Consider the following 20,660-nt stretch of genomic DNA (forward strand, 5'->3'; position numbering starts at 1 on the left):
CATTGGGTAGGAGTCTGTAACCGTCTTATCATTTAGTCTCCGGTAATCTACACAGAAGCGGGTTGTGCCGTCCCGCTTTGGCACTAGTACCACCGGTGAGGCCCAAGGACTTTCCGAATGCTCAATGACTCCCAAACAGAACATCTGCTTAATTTCCTTAAAAAATTCCTTCCCGGACCGCCTCGGGGATGCGGTAGGGGGTTTGCCTTAATGGAGCCTGGCCTGGGGTCTCTACCCTGTGGGTCGCTAGTCTAGTGTATCCGGGCTCCTGAAAGAACGTGGCCTGTTTGGCTTCCAGAAGGGTGATCGCCTGAACTTCCATAGCTGATGTGTTACAAACGCTGTGAATTGGGTACCCTGGTCAGATAGAATTTCTCGGGGAAATCCTACTCTTGAGAATACCTTGACCAGGGCATCTGCTACTGTTTCAGCCTCAATATTGCTCACTGCTACCGCTTCGGGGTACTTAGTGGCGTAATCCACTATGGTCAAGATGTAATGTTTACCGGAGCGGCTAGGTTGAGCCAAGGGCCCTATTAAATCCACCGCTACCCGACTAAAAGGTTCTTCAATTATGGGCATGGGGATCATTTTGTCCCTAGGGTGGTCACCTCTCTTGCCCACCAGTTTAGATACTTCACAAGTTTGACAATACTGTCGGACATCATTGGAGATTCCTGGCCACAAAAAATGTTGGGTTACCCGGTATGAGGTCCGCAGGATGCCCAAATGCTCAGCTAAGGGGATGTCGTGCCCTCCTGCCTATACTTTTGGGGAATGATTAGCTGACATTTCCGCTTGGGCCATGAGGCATTTGTCCTAGAATCGGTTAGTCTATACAATCTGCTACCTTCCCATACATACTGCTCCCCCTCCAGTCCCCCTTGATCAGTTACAGCTTTTTCCCGGTACTTTAGTAAGGTGGGGTCTCCCGCTACCTATTTCCCAAAATCCTCAGGGGTGTCCCAGGATAGGGGCTCTACTGTCGCTGTCGGGAAACTGGATCTTACCTGGATCTTCGAAGTTTGTGAGGGACCTTCTGCAGCACAACTCTGTCTGGGCTCTGGTAATTACAGCGTGCACCTCCTGGTTGGGTGTAGGAATAAAAGCAGACGAAAGAGGACCCAAAACATTGCCGAGTATCACTTCGGCGGGCAAATCCTTCATGACCCCCACATTTACTGTTCCAGACCCCACACCCCAATCCAAATGAACCTAGGCAATGGGGATTCTATAGACGGCTCCCCCTGCCACCCGAACAGCAATAGATTTGCCTGTCAGCTCGTTGTTGTTATTGAGCAAATGTCTCTGAATCAGCGTGATGGTGGCCCCTGTATCCTGGAGGCCTTGGACAGTTTCGCCATTAACCATCACCAGTTGGTGTTATCAGTTTTCCTCACTGGCCGCCTGTACCGGATTGGCTTCACCGGGCCTTCCCATTAGTTGGAACCGGGTAATCAAGTGAGGCGCTAGCACCTGACGGACGGTTCCAGTTAGGTTGGGGTTGTTCCAGCGGGCAATCCCTATGGTAGTGTCCCACTTGCTTGCACCGGAAACAGCAAGGACCAGTAGTCTGTGGAGGTTGATAGGCCGCTGCTGCAGGTCGCTGGGGTGGTTGACGGCTCCCTCCTGGTGGTTGTGCTGGGGCCTCGACCCAAAGTAGTTGGGGTTTGAGGAGAGGTCTTTCTGGCTTCTCGGCATCCGTGTATTCATCGGCCATCCTGGCGGCCTCCTTTACATCTGGTGGGAGCAACGTGAAGAATTGTTCCAGTAGTACCAGTTGTAACAATTTCTCCAGGGTGGTGGCCTGACAGCCATTCACCCAGTGGGTGGCTGCCCTATGCAACTGGCAAGCCCACTCTGTGTATGAGTCTGATTCTGCTTTCCTGGAGTCTCTAAATTTCCTCCGGTACGCCTCTGGGATCACTGCGTACCTACCTAGGAGTGCCTCTTTTACTCACTCATAGCTATTCAGGTCCTGATCAGGGATAGCTCTGAAAGCTTCAGCTGCCTTGCCAGACAGCTTTCCAGCTAAAATTGGAACCCATTTCGTTTCTGCTACCTTGTGCAGGGCACATTGTCTCTTAAAATCTGCCAAATATCCATCGATTTCGTTGGTGCGCTCCCCTTTTTGGTCAGTGCATGAGATTCATCCTCTGTCTTTCATTTGAATAGATATACTGTTCCCTCTGATGACTCTCCTTTACCGTGATCTCCTTCTATCTGCCATATGTGGAGACCATCCATGAAATGGGACCCAATTGTGTCCCTAATGTCCTTAGCATGAGTGTCAGTGGTTGACGCTTCTGCTATTCATGGGGACTTCTATGGTACTGGATTCAATTGGATCCCTTATGTTTCAAGCAGGATCGACTTTTTCTGCTTACTCTTTGGCAACTATTTATGGCAGTGTAGGTTTCAATTTGTTCCGATTATTTAGACACTGGGTTTACCTGAACCTGAAGATACCTTACGGATTCCATGTTCCCGCCCAGATGGTGACTCAAGCATACGTCACGACTATACACTCCACACTGTCACAACAACGAATGAAGACAGGAGGAGACGGAGTCGACGCGAACAGCTGTGCGTGAATGGGCTGTCTATCAATAACTGGAGATGACGACAGTAGGAGGCGCGGCCATCTAGCGATCGAACGCCCATTGGATGCCTGTTACAGGCTTGGCAAGGAAAGGGGAGGAGGCATCTCCATTTAATCAGCGCACACTTCGCGCACGTTACGGCCACTACAGTGCGGGGAGGCTGTTTTGCTGCACGCACGCTATCAGAAGCGCGCAGCGTCTTTTAGTCAGTAGACCTAAGTGTGTTTGCCAAGATTATTGCGTACCCACCATCAGGGTCGCAGTATATGGTGCCTGCCAAATATTAGGTCTAATGCTCCTGATAAATTACCGACAACTGTCGGAAGGGAAACGCGTTGAGCATTAGACTGCAGTACAGAGTATATGTGCAGACTGACTCTCGCTTCTATAATGAGCCCCGATAGGGAGTTATCCTTTAAGTGTTAGGTCCTGAACAGCACTGACCAAGGGGTCCACAGCCCTGTGAGTGTAGTGAAAAAATATTCTCCTAGGACCACAATAGGATATACCCCTCAGTTTTCATACTCCTATATATAAAAGGAGTTCTTGTGGTAGGGTGCATTTAGGAACCAGCATATAATTGGTCTGTAACAGTTCCAGGTCACCCTATCAGCCTATTAATGTGGAGATAAACTTTTAATATTACTAAAGTGTTTTTAACGTACTTCAGCTAGGCAGTAAACAGTATTTAATTAGTACGTCTACAAGATTATCATACCTAAGTTAACCATCCACGCGCTCCTCAAATGCTTTGAATGCACTGAAAGGAATTTCCCGCGGTTTTCAGTCTCTTTGGGGGCGTGGGTTCGAATCCCACCGCTGCCACCAACTGCGACGGTCCGGTCAACTACCACCGTCACGGGTCCCCCTTTACCTGCCCGGATCCTAAGGCATACTCCCTCAGGCATGAAATCATCCCAAACACCAGCTGAGGCCTATTGCTGGGTAAACCATAAACTGAACTTTATTGACACACACACACACCAAGTTTATACAGTGCACATAACTCCTCCCCAGTATTATGGGGGAAACTATAGGGAAGGGGGAGACGAGCACTATGAGGGCATTTACTGAGGCACTATATAGGGGTATTTTATACTGGCATACATTATGGGGACATTAGCTCAACTGCGGGCACTAAGCGGGGGTATTTCATGTACTTTCATAATATAGGGAGAATTATTACTACTAGAGTGTATTATGCAGAGCTTTACTACTACTGGGGGGCTATGAGGAACATGATTACTAGTATGGGCACTTTACCTTCATTATTAAAAGCTGTACTAGCTGAACTTGAAATGGTTGCACCCAGAGGGGATAAGCCCAAAATGGAGGGGGGGGGGGTAAATTATGGCAGGAGTGTGGTTCCAGCCAGACAGGTAACTATATGTGAGAGCTAGATTACAGCCGTGTCTTACAGATCCTGCAGTCTCAGCTCAGCGGGGTAACCGCCCTAAGGTTATTACCAGTGGCCGGTCTGACTGGGAAGACTTTTTTTCCTGCTGAAACATAGTAATTTCTTGTCTATGCAGAGAGCAAAGCTTCTTTGGCTTCAGTTTCCTAGTGAAATAGGGATTGCTTCCTCATGAAGTGTCACTTAGTCACTAAGATTGGGGGTCCATTCATAGAACCATATCCATTTTTACGGACCAAAAGTGCGGATCCGTAGGACATGGATCTGCCGTGTGCATTCTGCATTTGCGATTCAGAACTTTCTGCCCTATATGGTTGTGGCGGAAATAACCTCACCACTGGGTTTTGGAGGGGCCTGTTTGCCAGCCTCTTGCCTCAGGATTATGGCCCATATACTAACTTTGAAGGAGAAGACAGACCGGCCGCACAGCTTAAATCTGTGGAACTGTTTTGGGCAGGAAAGCCATGCTTGCGGCAAATGTGACTTCCATGGAATTTGGGAACCCCTGCTCAGATCTGGGTGATTTTTGGATATGTTGTTCACCCAGATCAGAGCTATCCATGGATGTATACATTATGGGGATATGTGGGGTTTTGAGGTGTTTCCTGTGTTTTGGGAAAAATGTGTGGTTTCTGTCTGTGAGTGATTAAATTAGCCCATTATGTTTGATAATTGTATTACAGGCAATGTGTTTTGGTAATTGTATTTTGTTGATTGCGTCAAAGACAATGCCATTGTGTTTGTTAATTGCATCTCAGACAATGCCAGTGTGTTTGTTAAATAGGGTTAGTTTTGTGTTTAAACTGTACAGGATTGGCTGCTATTTCATGTCCTCAGTATGTCATGTGTATATAAGTCAATGCTGTGTGTTCAATAAAGAGTTCCTGTTTTACATTCAACATAGAGCCTCGTCTCATGTGTGTGGGGATTGCTATACGTGTATACTCCCCTGGCTATTACTCCTAGCTCTTGTAAGAGCTGTTCCTGTTCCTGGTTCCTGTGGTGGTATCGGTGTCGAGTGGAGTGCTTGGAGTCCTCGGGAGGCACTGGGAGCATCCATCAAAGGAGGTACCCAGTCGGAGCGTCAGGAGATCCTTTACAATGGTAATGACCATTCTTGTTGCAATATGGAAAAGGGTGAGGCATTTCTATCTCTCTTCTGGGCCGCAAAATGGATGTGCAGATTTGGACGGCACATTTTGTGCTGTCCGTGTCTCACAGTCCCATTGTTATAATGGATCCGCATGGTATCTGCAAATTGCGGGACATGACGGAATGAAAAAATACTTTCATGTGAATGGGCTCTGAATGTGCTTCTCAGTTCATATGATCCCCATAGACACTCTGTGCAGAGGGACATTCGGTTAGCGCCATTTTGTTTGTCACCAAATTAATTCTATTTAGAATCTATCGTTGTTACAGAGAGGTGTCCCTTCCACAATATACAGTACAGACCAAAAGTTTGGACACACCTTCTCATTCAAAGAGTTTTCTTTATTTTCATGACTATGAAAATTGCAGATTCACACTGAAGGCATCAAAACTATGAATTAACACATGTGGAATTATATACATAACAAACAAGTGTGAAACAACTGAAAATATGTCATATTCTAGGTTCTTCAAAGTAGCCACCTTTTGCTTTGATTACTGCTTTGCACACTCTTGATGAGCTTCAAGAGGTAGTCCCCTGAAATGGTTTTCACTTCACAGGTGTGCCCTGTCAGGTTTAATAAGTGGGATTTCTTGCCTTATAAATGGGGTTGGGACCATCAGTTGCATTGAGGAGAAGTCAGGTGGATACACAGCTGATAGTCCTACTGAATAGACTGTTAGAATTTGTATTATGGCAAGAAAAAAGCAGCTAAGTAAAGAAAAACGAGTGGCCATCATTACTTTAAGAAATGAAGGTCAGTCAGTCAGCCGAAAAATTGGGAAAACTTTGAAAGTAAGGGCTATTTGACCATGAAGGAGAGTGATGGGGTGCTGCGCCAGATGACCTGGCCTCCACAGTCACCGGACCTGAACCCAATCGAGATGGTTTGGGGTGAGCTGGACCGCAGAGTGAAGGCAAAAGGGCCAACGAGTGCTAAGCATCTCTGGGAACTCCTTCAAGACTGTTGGAAGACCATTTCAGGGGACTACCTCTTGAAGCTCATCAAGAGAATGCCAAGAGTGTGCAAAGCAGTAATCAAAGCAAAAGGTGGCTACTTTGAAGAACCTAGAATATGACATATTTTCTGTTGTTTCACACTTGTTTGTTATGTATATAATTCCACATGTGTTAATTCATAGTTTTGATGCCTTCATATTCATGAAAATAAAGAAAATTCTTTGAATGAGAAGGTGTGTCCAAACTTTTGGTCTGTACTGTACCTCTAGGTTTAGATTCATTCTTGTAATTTTCATTCCAAAGATCACCTCAGAAGGAACAGATAGAGAAAAGTAAGTTCTAAATGTTCAGGCTCTCAAATTGTAAAAGGATTACATCAGACTCCTGGGTAGAATCTTGTACTCAGGTTAAAGAAGTTACCCCCAAGGCAAAATAGTTAACCCTTCACAAAGCTTCATATGATGGTTGTTTCAGGACTTCACAGGAAAATCTTGACCTCTTTTTCCAGGTAATTTCTGGGGTCTTTTAAAGTGTATGCAGTGCCAAAGCCACAGGTAAGATGGAGGTTAGATCTGACGTGTCTAAATAAATACCTTCTCTGAACAATCTCATGATGTGAACATTCACCAGCAGGACGATTTTATGGACAAGATCTCATATATACTTTTATGCAAGTCACTGCCAACCCACCGCAGGTTCTCGGGTTGGCCATCACTCTCCAGGGTATTCTCATCTCTAATTCACTGGCCTTTGGTTTCATTGCCTAATGTTTTTACTTAGTGGGGGCACTAACTCAGCCCTTAGATTCCAGTTAGACTCCAGAAACTGGTTGCTTAAGCTCTCACAGGAGTGGATCCAGAAATTGAGGTGGATGTGAGTTCTAAGGCCCCATCACAAATTGCCAGTGGAGTAACTAGAAATAACTGGGCCCCACAGCAAGTATTGAACAGGGTTCCCCCAGTAGCTTCTGTGCAAGCCCCCCTTCCTCCTCCTGTGCAACCACCGCTCCTGTCGCTAGTCAAGATCGCTATCAGATCAAGCCAGGCAGCCGCTTTGTCTACAGATATATACTTTCCTGACCTCTCAGATAGAAGCCGTAACATGGCATTAGTGTACATTGCAAACCAGCATTGTTTCAAGAAGAAACCAATGTTTATCAAGTCTGGTTCGTCTTGTGGTGGTCAAGCCAGAAACTCAGGAACACCTGTATTGATGGCTTTGTCCAAGAAATACTGAACAAAGTAGATTTTTCTGGCCATTCTGATAAATCTGGTCAGGAAGTACACTTCCACAGTCTTTGAGTTCAGGGGAGGCGGTCTCCTCAAGAGATGTATCTGTGATCCAATATTAGAGACCTGGGACCAATATATTTAGCCCTTCATTTAGGGGAGGCTCAAGAATCAGTCAGTGGTGGAGTAAAACAGATAATCTCCACCATGTGCTATATCAACATTTGGCACAGGACTAGCTCTGATCCACTGTACAGTAGAGATGTCCCAAACTATTCGCCGGCGAACATCGCTTGTTTGCGTTCGCCGCGGCGGGCGAACATATGCAATGTTCGGTCTGCCCCTATACGTCATCATTGAACAAACTTTGACCCTGTACCTCACAGTCAGCAGACACATTCCAGCCAATCAGCATACCCTCCCTCCCAGACCCTCCCACCTCCTATAAAAAACCAAGGACGGCAGCCTTCTTAGATTCATTCTGAAGCTGCAGTGTTAGTTAGAGCAGGGAGAGTGCTGCTGCTGCTGAATTAATAGGGAAAGCGTTAGCTAGGCCAGTATTCTGTGTCCACTCCAGTCCTCAAAGACTCATCTGCTGTAAGGACAGCGTCCTGACAGCACCCCAAAAAGCCATTTTTAGGGCTGGTACATCAGTCTGCTTTTAGTTATTTTTTTCTATATATATTGCAGTTGCCTGCCCGTGTGTGAGAGGCCACAGGCCCACAGACTGTACTGTGTGCACACCACTCATATAGGGTGGCACAGTACCTTGCAGATAAAAAAAAAAGTCATTTCATTTTTCCTCTGTAATATAATTGCAGTTGCCTGCCAGTGAGTGTCAGGCCCACAGACTGTACTGTGCCCACTGCCCACCACTCATATAGGGTGGCACAGTACCTTGCAGATAAAAAAGTCATTTAATTTTGTCTCTGTAATATAATTGCAGTTGCCTGCCAGTGTGTGTCAGGCCCACAGACTGTACTGTGCCCACTGCCCACCACTCATATAGGGTGGCACAGTACCTTGCACGCATAGTACCACTAATCTAAAAAAAAATGACAGGCAGAGGCAGGCCACACCGCAGAGGACAACTTAGTTGTAAATATATCATCATGTTCCCTGACACCCAGTGAGACAGCAATCCTGAATAAAGGTATGTCTTTTGTCCCTGATCCTAAAATTGACTGGTTCACCACTAATATTGAACTAAAAAAAAAATTCAGTTTATTAAGACTGAAAGCATTTTTCGCCAATAAGGCCCGATCAGACGTTCTCACATTCACTAGAGAAACAAACAAATGGGGTCACATTGAGAGAATGTGGGTTAAGGAACAGGAGCTCCTTTACGCCACCAACAATGGATCACAGTGTGGAAACATACATAGGTGTGGTTACATCACAAATACAAAATCTACGTAGCAATAATACATATGAGAGGCTCCATAGGAACATAACAAAGGAGGAAGAAAAAGCCATTCACAATCTGAAGAAAAATAATGCCATTATAATAAAATCGGCAGACAAAGGCGGGGCGGTAGTGGTTCAGAACACAACTGATTATATAGCTGAATTGAGACGTCAACTAACAGACACAGCAGTATATGAACTACTGACAGGGGATACAAAATTCAAGATTATGGATGAGATAAATAAACTACTAACTGAGGCATTGACCAATAATGTGATTGATCAAGATTTATTTGAGTATCTACGAGTGACCAACCCAGTCACTCCAGTCATATACTGTCTACCAAAGATATACAAACGGCTACAGAACCCACCAGGACGCCCGATTGTGTCAGGAAACGATTCCCTGTTCACACCAATGGCGACTTTTCTAGATAAAATGCTGAGGCGATTCACCACACAATCATGTTCATTTATACGTGATACTACAGATTTCCTCAATAAATTACAGGAACCGAAAATTACCACTACAGCGATCCTGGTTTCCTTTGATGTTGAGAGTCTCTATACATCGATATCACACACCAAGGGTATATATGCCGTAAATAATGTGTTGGTGAAATCTGACTTTTCCTCCCATTTGAATGAATTTTCTGAATCTACTCAGGATTGTCCTGACAGAAAATTATTTCCTATTCGGCAATGACTTCTATAAACAGCGACGGGGGACCGCTATGGGGTCAAACGTAGCGCCCACTTATGCAAAAAATTTTATGAATCAGTTTGAAGAGGAGGTGGTGTACAAATATGCACATTTTCCACACATTCAATGTTGGTGGCGTTATATTGATGACGTGTTTGCAATCTGGAATGGCGATACCCTAAGCTTACAAGAGTTCTTGAATGAACTCAATGAGTCGGACCCGGAGCTTCAATTCACTATGGTGTACTCATGCTCGGAATTTCAATTCCTTGATGTTCCAGTGTGCAGAACCACTGAGAATACTCTAACTACGGATCTCTTTGTTAAAGCAACGGATAGAAACAATCTATTGCGATTTGAAAGTTACCACCCGAGAAGTATGGTAAACACATTACCTCGATCGCAACTAATGAGAGTAAGACGGATAGTCGGTGAGGAAACACTCTGCACACGTAGATTGGAGGACATGAAAAATGAATTTCTTGTTAGAGGGTACCCGGTTCCGCTGTTGAATGAACATGAAAAGGACATATCAAAAATACAGAGAGAACAGCTATTAACCAGCACCCGCAAGAAAGACGGATCCAGAATACCATTCGTAAGCACCTATGGGCACCTTAGCAACAACATCGGACAGATTATACGTGATAATTGGGATATTATTCGTAGGGGCCATCCAGATGTAGACACATTGAAGAAGCCTCCGATCATGGCCTTTAAGAGACCGAAAAATCTAAAAGACTTACTTGTGAAATCTGATATAGGTCCCTTAGGGGGTCTGACGCAGACCTTTTTAGCACCCCAGAAGAAGGGCTGCTACCCATGTCTCAACTGTAGTAATTGTAACGCCATGATGAAAGGCACACACTTTTCTCACCCCAGGACAGGTAAACAGACACTTTCTAACACTTTCTAACCTGTCAGTCGTCATATGTCATCTACACCCTACAGTGTCCATGTGGCCTCCTTTATGTAGGAGAAACTACTATGGAATGAACGGATTACAAAACACAAATCCACCATCAGGAAAAATAATGTGGAACAACCAGTTCCAAGGCATTTCTTGGAGGCCAAACACAATATCAGCCAATTACGCTTTCGCATTATAGATCATATACCGAGGCAAAGAAGAGGTGGCGACAGAGAAAAACTTCTGAAAAGGTGTGAACTCAAGTGGATAGATGAGTTGGACACTTTAATACCGAAGGGCATGAACATTGACTTTGCAATAACTCCCTTTCTCTGAATTACATGTATTTACTTTTTACAGGTTTATAAGCATCATCTGATTTCTTTGCGCTTAACCTTTGTTTTTATCTTCTAGGTTTTTCTCTGATACACTTGCACTGGGACTTATGGACTCTTCACATGTTCACCCCCCCCCCCCCCCAATTCTCTTCACCATTATACGTGGGTAGGGTAAGAAACCCATAGAATATGTAGTCTATTAGAAGTTTAAAATCGCCTCAATATACAGATATATGTACACGCCATGTCATGTCAGATCACAGCATCAGTCTATATACACTGCTCAAAAAAATAAAGGGAACACAAAAATAACACATCCTAGATCTGAATTAATTAAATATTCTTCTGAAATACTTTGTTCTTTACATAGTTGAATGTGCTGACAACAAAATCACACAAAAATAAGAAAAATGGAAATCAAAATTTTCAACCCATGGAGGTCTGGATTTGGAGTCACACTCAAAATTAAAGTGGAAAAACACACTACAGGCTGATCCAACTTTGATGTAATGTCCTTAAAATAAGTCAAAATGAGGCTCAGTAGTGTGTGTGGCCTCCACGTGCCTGTATGACCTCCCTACAACGCCTGTGCATGCTCCTGATGAGGTGGCGGACAGTCTCCTGAGAGATCTCCTCCCAGACCTGGACTAAAGCATCTGCCAACTCCTGGACAGTCTGTGGTGCAACGTGACATTGGTGGATAGAGCGAGACATGATGTCCCAGATGTGCTCAATTGTATTCAGGTCTGGGGAACGGGCGGGCCAGTCCATAGCATCAATGCCTTCGTCTTGCAGGATCTGCTGACACACTCCAGCCACATGAGGTCTAGCATTGTCTTGCATTAGGAGGAACCCAGGGCCAACCGCACCAGCATATGGTCTCACAAGGGGTCTGAGGATCTCATCTCGGTACCTAATGGCAGTCAGGCTACCTCTGGCGAGCACATGGAGGGCTGTTCGGCCCTGCAAAGAAATGCCACCCCACACCATTACTGACCCAATGCAAAACCGGTCATGCTGGAGGATGTTGCAGGCAGCAGAACGTTCTCCACGGCGTCTCAAGACTCTGTCACATCTGTCACATGTGCTCAGTGTGAACCTGCTTTCATCTGTGAAGAGCACAAGGCGCCAGTGGCGAATTTGCCAATCTTGGTATTCTCTGGCAAATGCCAAACGTCCTGCACGGTGTTGGGCTGTAAGCACAACACCCACCTGTGGACGTCGGGCCCTCATATCACCCTCATGGAGTCTGTTTCTGACCGTTTGAGCAGACACATGCACATTTGTGGCCTGCTAGAGGTCATTTTGCAGGGCTCTGAAAGTGCTCCTCCTGTTCCTCCTTGCACAAAGGCGGAGGTAGCGGTCCTGCTGCTGGGTTGTTGCCCTCCTACGGCCTCCTCCACGTCTCCTGATTTACTGTCCTGTCTCCTGGTAGTGCCTCCATGCTCTGGACACTACGCTGACAGACACAGCAAACCTTCTTGCCACAGCTCGCATTGATGTGCCATCCTGGATAAGCTGCACTACCTGAGCCACTTGTGTGGGTTGTAGACTCCGTCTCATGCTACCACTAGAGTGAAAGTACTGCCAGCATTCAAAAGTGACCAAAACATCAGCCAGGAAGCATAGGAACTGAGAAGTGGTCTGTGGTTACCACCTGCAGAACCACTCCTTTATTGGGGGTGTCTTGCTAATTGCCTATAATTTCCACCTGTTGTCTATGCTGCACAACAGCATGTGAAATTGATTGTCACTCAGTGTTGCTTCCTAAGTGGACAGTTTGATTTCACAGAAGTGTGATTGACTTGGAGTTACATTGTGTTGTTTAAGTGTTCCCTTTATTTTTTTGAGCAGTGTATATATCATGCAACAGTATTAGTTTTTGTTGGTGCATTATGTGAGTTACTTATGGATGGAGCAACTAAAGTGGGAGCCGTGGAATGCTACTGCAATCCATTGATTGTCTCCCCCACAATGTGCGCCAAATACCCACCCTATATGCAAAGACAGTGAGTTTTGTTGTATTATAAGTAGTATAAGGGCGTCCCGTGGATTCCGGATGTGACATAACCGGAAGTTCCGGGTTGGAACGTAAATGCGGTCCACGTGAGTCCGGCACCTGAAGTGACGCCCCCGGAAACACGATGTTTGGCACACAGATGCGTTCCACCTATATCTGTCATGGCTTGGCACTGTATTATATCTGTCATGATTTGGCGTCCCACATGGCGTTCCTCATAGCCCTAAGACTACAGGACACCCGCCCATTCTTACCTGCACATCATGAACAAGGTATGCTATGTGTTTAGCGTTTTGTACTATCTCTAACTGTTGATGCCAATGAAGCTAATTGTATCACAGGTCACTCCCCCTCCCATGTTTTGTATGTGGGTATTTAATGCCCACCCTCTGGTGTATATGCATGCTTGAAAAAGGCTATCACTCAGCCGAAACGTTGCATCTGGAATAAAATTCCACCTTTTGGATGTGCTGTCTCCATTTTTTTATTTTTCTTGACATCCATCCTTTGCTGAGTTGTCAGATACAAGTGAAGTGGTTGCTGATGACGATGTGTCCGTGGATGTCACGTGGGTGCCTGTCCGAAGAGAAGAAGAACAGGGGGAAAGTTATGATGGGGAGACAGAGAGGAGGAGGAGACGAGTTGGAAGCAGGGGGAGGTCGTCGCAAGACAGCACGTCAATCAACGCATGCTGTTGCCACCACCAGAATGCCGTCATTGCAAAGCTCAGCAGTGTGGCATTTTTTTTGTGTGTCTGCCTCTGATAACAGCGATGCCATTTGCAACCTGTGCCAAAAGAAACTGAGTCGTGGGAAGTCCAACACCCACCTAGGTACAACTGCTTTGTGAAGGCACATGATCTCACATGACAAACGCCTATGGGATCAACACATGAGTATAAGCAGCACACAAATTCAAAGCCACCAGCCTCCTCCTGGTCACTCTGCCTCTCACCTTCAGCAGTTCCTGCTCATCTGCCCACAGTCAGGTGTCTGTCAAGGAAATGTTTGAGCGTAAGAAGCCAATGTCACAGTCACCCCCTTGCCTGGCGTCTGACAGCTGGCTTGTCGGAACTCTTAGCCCGCCAGCTTTTACCACACAAGCTGGTGGAGTCTGAGGCCTTCAAAAAAATTTTAGCTATTGGGACACCGCAGTGGAAGGTACCCGGCCGAATTTTTTTTTTCACAAAAGGCAATCCCCAACCTGTACTCTATTGTGGAAAAGGAAGTCATGGCATGTCTGGCACACAGTGTTAAGGCAAGGGTCCATCTAACCACTGATACCTGGTCTGCAAAGCATGGTCAGGGCAGGTATATCACGTACACTGCGCATTGGGTAAACCTGCTGACGGCTGCCAAGCATGGAATGCGTGGCTCTGCAGAGGAGTTAGTGACACCGCCACGACTTGCAGGCAGGCCTGCTGCCACCTCCTCTACTCATCCTACTCCATCCTCTTCGCTAACCTCCTCGGCTGAGTCCTCTTCTGCTGCTGCGTCTTGCTCCACATCAACTGCACTCCCCCAGCTCCCCAGGGGCTATTCCACATCCGCCCTGAATGCACAGGTGGATCAGTGGCTGTCTCCGCACCAACTGGAGATCGGCAAAGTGGTGTGTGACAACGGAAGCAATCTGTTGACGGCATTGAATTTGGGCAAGTTGACACATGTGCCGTGCATGGCACATGTGTTGAATCTGATCGTACAACGCTTTGTGCATAAGTACCCAGGCTTACAGGACGTCCTCAATCAGGCCAGGAAGGTGTGTGGCCATTTCAGGCGTTCCTACACGGCCATGGCGCACTTATTTTCCGATATTCAGCGGCGAAACAACATGCCAGTGAGGCGCTTGATTTGCGACAGCCCGACACGTTGGAATTCAACACTAATTCAACAACATCCTAATGTTCGACCGCCTGCTCCAACAAGAAAAAGCTGTCAATAAGTATTTGTATGAACGGGGTGCTAGGACAGCCTCTGCAGAGCTGGGTATTTTTTTGCCACGTTACTGGACGCTTATGCGTAATCCCTGTAGGCTCATGCGTTCTTTTGAGGAGGTGACAAACCTAGTCAGTCGCATCGAAGGCACCATCAGCGATCTCTTCCCATTTGTTTTCTTCCTGGAACGTGCCCTGCGAAGAGTGCTGGATCAGGCCGTAGATGAGCGTGAAGAGGAAGAGTTGTGGTCACCATCACCACCAGAAACAGCCTTATCATCGCTTGCTGGACCTGTGGCAATGCTGGAAGAGGAGTCTGAGGAAGAGGAGTCAGAGGAGGAATGTGGCTTTGAGGAGGAGGAAGATCAACCACAGCAGGCATCCCAGGGTGCTCGTTGTCACCTATCTGGGACTCGTGGTGTTGTACGTGGCTGGGGGGAAGAACAGACCTTCAATGAGATCAGTGAGGACGAGGAACGGGACATGAGTAGCTCGGCATCCAAGCTTGTGCAAATGGGGTCTTTCTTGCTGTCATGCCTGTTGAGGGACCCTAGTATAAAAAGGCTAAAGGAGAACGACCTGTACTGGGTGGCCACGCTACTAGACCCCCGGTATAAGCAGAAAGTGGCTGAAATGTTACCGAATTACCGGAAGTCGGAAAGGATGCAGCAGTTCCAAAACAAGTTAAAAAGTATGCTTTGCACAGCATATAAGGGTGATGTCACAGCACAACGGGAATCTAACAGGGAAAGAGGTGAAAGTAATCCTCCTCCTCCTACCACAACCACGCCGGCAAGGACAGGACGCTTTACAGACGTGTTGTTGATGGAGGACATGCAGAGCTTTTTAAGTCCTACGCATCGCCACAGCCCTTCGGGGTCCACCCTCAGAGAACGACTCGACCGACAGGTAGCAGACTACCTCGCCTTAACTGCAGATATCGACACTCTGAGGAGCGATGAACCCCTTGACTACTGGGTGTGCAGGCTTGACCTGTGGCCTGAGCTATCCCAATTTGCGATAGAACTTCTGGCCTGCCCCGCTTCAAGTGTCCTGTCAGAAAGGACCTTTAGCGCAGCAGGAGGTATTGTCACTGAGAAGAGAAGTCGCCAAGGTCAAAAAAGTCTAGATTACCTCACCTTTATTAAGATGAATGAGGCATGGATCCCGAAGGGACTGACAGTGGGGGATGCATTTGACTAAAAAAGGCCTGATGAGATGCCTTGGGCTAAAAATGGTCCCCATGCTGCTGTATTTAATCTCTGCATGCCGGATGACTTGCGTGACTTCTCCCGCCACCAACTAGGGTTCAAGCCACAATGTTTTAGTACACTTTCTGCCTGGAAAACATCAACTTTTCCGGCCGCTGCTACAGCAATAATACCTAATTTTTCAGGCATGTGTACATGCCTAATTTTTCTGGCCTCTGTGGCTGCAAAAAAAAAAAAAGGCACATACATATGTCAATTCCCCTTCGTGATCGTTACCTTGTTGTGGTGAAGGGGCTTGCGTATCACAATGAAGCGATCACCTCTATGAGTGTGTTGGCAATGTTGGCACACCCCAGATGATAAGGTCGTTGCTTCATTGTGAACAGACCAAAAGCGATTGGCTGGATAATTTTTCTTAGAAAAAACATTCATTTTGTTTGTGATCATCTAAGGTGATCATTAAAGCCTACTAGGCCAACAATGGGCCCACACTGCAGAATCATTGTTTTCTGGGTCACTTAACTGTCACTGAACTACCTCAGCATGACCATAGGCTTTGAAAAACCGCAATCGCCTGCAATCTCCCGAATATGCGCACGAGCACAGTCATCACTACACCAAGATTGACGCATAAAGGAATAAAATTTATGTCATAAGTGTGTCAACTATTGACAACTCTTTGCGGTTGTTTGCGGTGCGTTAAACGGGGAGTTTGGTCTGTCAGAGTTTGGTCTGTCACTGTGAAGCGGGCGTAACCCTTACACTACCTGATCGATACAACATCATACCTGATCGTATACACACACTGGATGTTTTAAAGCACGTTATTCCAAACAATTTAGGAATGTTAGGTGATTTATGCCCTTTATGGATTAAAACCCGACTCTGCGTCAACTACGCAATTTTCTATGGGAGTTTTGCCATGGATCCCCCTCCGGCATGCCACAGTCCAGGTGTTAGTCCTCTTGAAACAACTTTTCCATCACTATTGTGGCCAGAAAGAGTCCCTGTGGGTTTTAAAATTCGCCTGCCCATTGAAGTCTATGGCGGTTCGCCCGTTCGCGAACATTTGCGTAAATTCGCGTTCACCGTTCGCAAACTGAAAATTTTATGTTCGCGACATCTCTACTGTACAGTCGATACAGTAAGATTTTTACTTGGGCAGTGGCATGTCAAACCGTAGGCAGCCATCCACGGTCAAGGTATTCTGAATATTCAGACGGATCTGTTAAGTAGGTCACAGTTAAAGTCTCAGCGACTGTATTTTTAACAGATTATATGCAGATGGGGTACCCCATTTAGATGCTAATGGTTAAGCCTCCTATGCAAAGCTCAAGAAGTTCTGCTCCCTGAACCCACGGATCCACCAGAAAGAATAGATGGCCTGTCTTTAAGTTGGGAAGGAATTTTTCATCCAAATTTTCCTCCATTTCCTCTCGTATCCTGAGTGCTCAGGAAAATAAGACAAGAATCTCAGCAATAGCCATAGTGCTGATCTTGCCAGGAGGGCATGATCCCTCACTGGCTACAACTTTCCAGAGGAAATTATTGGAGATACAGTCCAGCCAAACCTTCTGGTTGAAGCAGGCCTACAGAATCCACCGGAAATGTTTAAGCTTATAGCCTGGAATCTGATGGTTCAGGACTGGAGAAGGGCTTGTAAGATGCCGTGGAGGAATCTTTGCAGAACCTTGATCTGTCTAAAGCCTTACTTTTTTTATTTTATTTTTTAAGGAAGGTTTCCAGTTTGGGTTAAAACACTGTAAGAGTGCATTTCACAGCCCCCACTGCTTGCATAGATGGAGCCTTTCAATTTTTTTAATTTTTTTTTACGTTCTTTATTCAATTTAATATAATCAGTTAAGCCTCCTTTTCCAGCCTGGGATCGGGCTGTTCTCCTCAAGACCCTGGTTGAATATGTATTTCAGCCTCTTACAGAAGCACCAGTGAGGTTTGAAGGTTTTATCTCTGGTGGCATTTGCATCAGTCAAGGGCCATATCTGAAAGTAGATCAAGAAGACTCGATTTTAAGCTTGATGCACTGTATCCTATCAAAGCTCTCATCTGACATGAATGTAAGTTAAGGAATTCATCTGTCAGAATCCTCAATCAGCTGAACAAGACAAGCTTCATCTACTGGTTATTGAAGAACCAGGGTCCTCTTTATATAGAGAAGTATAAAAGCCTATACTGCTTGGATTAAGAATACTATTAAAGTCTGCTTCTAAATTCCAAGTTCTCCAGTTACCAGGTGGAGTTATAGCACACTCAACTCAGTCCACTTAGTCGCTTGGGCAGAGTAAAAAAAAAAAAAAACATTGGATCAAATATGCAGAGCCTCTACATGGTCTTCTCCATGCATCTTTACACAACAATATAAGTTGGATATATCTGGTGCTTACGATTCAGCCTTTGACAGACAAGTGGTTATTAAGGCTGCGATTTCATACTGCTTTTCAGATCCCTTTGTGTTGTGCTGCCTGAAGGACGATAAGGAAATTCTAAATTTGCTTACCGAAATGTATCTTTACTTGAGTCCAAAGGCAGCACAAATATTCCTCCCTAAAAAGACATTGCTTGGAAAAAAACACATCTACTTAGTGAGTGTACACTCCTTTGTAGGGGGGTTAATTAGTCTGATTTACTAATGATTTATCTTTTGTCCTAGAAGGGAGGAGCAATACATTAACCCTTTGTCTTGTGCTGCCTTTGGATTCAAGGAAAGACTCATTTTGGTAAGCAAATTTAGACTATTATCAGCATGGCTTTGTGAGGGATCGGTCATGTCAAACTAATTTAATCAGTTTCTATGAGGAGGTAAGTTCTAGACTTGACAGCGGCGAATCAATGGATGTCGTATATCTGGACTTCTCCAAAGCATTTGACACTGTACCACATAAAAGGTTAGTATATAAAATGAGAATGATTGGACTGGGAGAAAACATCTGTAAGTGGGTAAGTAACTGGCTCAATGATAGAAAACAGAGGGTGGTTATTAACGGTACATACTCAGATTGGGTCACTTTCACTAGTGGAGTACCTCAGGGGTCAGTATTGGGCCCTATTCTCTTCAATATATTTATTAATGATCTTGTAGAAGGCTTGCATAGTAAAATATCAATTTTCGCAGATGACACTAAACTGTGTAAAGTAATTAACACTGAAGAGGACAGTATACTACTACAGAGGGATCTGGATAGATTGCAGGCTTGGGCAGATAAGTGGCAGATGAGGTTTAACACTGACAAATGTAAAGTTATGCACATGGGAAGGAATAATGCAAGTAACCCGTACATACTAAATGGTAAAACACTCGATAACACTGACATGGCCAATAAGATAATAGGTTGCATCAAAAGGGGCATAGATGCCCGTGATGAGAACATATTCCTACTACTTTACAAATCATTAGTCAGACCACACATGGAGTACTGTGTACAGTTCTGGGCTCCAGTGAACAAGGCAGACATAGCAGAGCTAGAGATGGTCCAGAGGAGGGCAACTAAAGTAATAACTGGAATGGGGCAACTCCAGTACCCTGAAAGATTATCAAAATTAGGGTTATTCACGTTAGAAAAAGGACGACTGAGGGGAGATCTAATTACTATATATCAGGGGGCAGTACAGAGATCTATCCCATCATCTATTTATCCCCAGGACTGTGACTGTGACGAGGGGACATCCTCTGCGTTTGGAGGAAAGAAGGTTTGTACACAAACATAGAAAAGGATTCTTTACGGTAAGAGAAGTGAGACTATGGAACTCTCTGCCTGAGGAGGTGGTGATGGTGAGTACAATAAAGGAATTCAAGAGGGGCCTGGATGTATTTCTGGAGTGTAATAATATTACAGGCTATGGCTACTAGAGAGGGGTCGTTGATCCAGGGAGTTATTCTGATTGCCTGATTGGAGTCGGGAAGGAATTTTTTATTCCCCTAAAGTGAGGAAAATTGGCTTCTCCCTCACAGGTTTTTTTTGCCTTCCTCTGGATCAACTTGCAGGATTACAGGCCGAACTGGATGGACAAATGTCTTTTTTCGGCCTTATGTACTATGTTACTATGTTACTATGTTACCTCGTTCATCTGTATAAACAATTATACGCAAGTACAAACAAAATGGGAATGTCCAGCCATCATACCTCTCAGGAAGGAGATGGGGTCTGTGTCCCAGAGATGAACATGCTTTGGTCTGACATGTGCATATCAACCCAAGAACAAAAGCAAAAGACCCTGTGAAGATTATGGCAGAAGCTAGTAAGATTGTGTCAATATTCACAGTTAAACATGTACTGTATCAACATGGGCTGAAAGGCCACTCTGCCAGGAAGAAGCCATTACTCCAAAAGAAACATAAAGTCAGATTAATGTTTGCAAATGCACACAGGAACAAAGACCTAAATTTTTTGAGACATGTCCTGTGGTCTGGCGAAACTGAACCTTTTGGCCATAATGACCATCGTTATGTTTGGAGGAAAAAGGGAGAAGCTTGGAAGCCTAAGAACACCATCCCAACTGTGAAACATGGGGGTGGTAGCATCATGTTGTGGGGAATGTTTTGCTGCAGGATGGACTGGTGAACTTGACAAAATAGATGGCATCATGAGGAGAGAAGATTATGTGGAGATACTGAAGCAACATCTCAAGTTAAAGCTTGGGCGGAAATGGACAATGACCCGAATCATACTGTCAAACTGATTACAAAGTGGCTTAAGGATAACAAAGTCAATGTTTTGGAGAGGCCATCACAAAGCCCTGATCTCTATCCTATTGAAAATTTAT

This window comes from Bufo bufo, chromosome 4 (genome assembly GCF_905171765.1).
Source record: "Bufo bufo chromosome 4, aBufBuf1.1, whole genome shotgun sequence".
In the NCBI taxonomy this organism is placed as follows: domain Eukaryota; kingdom Metazoa; phylum Chordata; class Amphibia; order Anura; family Bufonidae; genus Bufo; species Bufo bufo.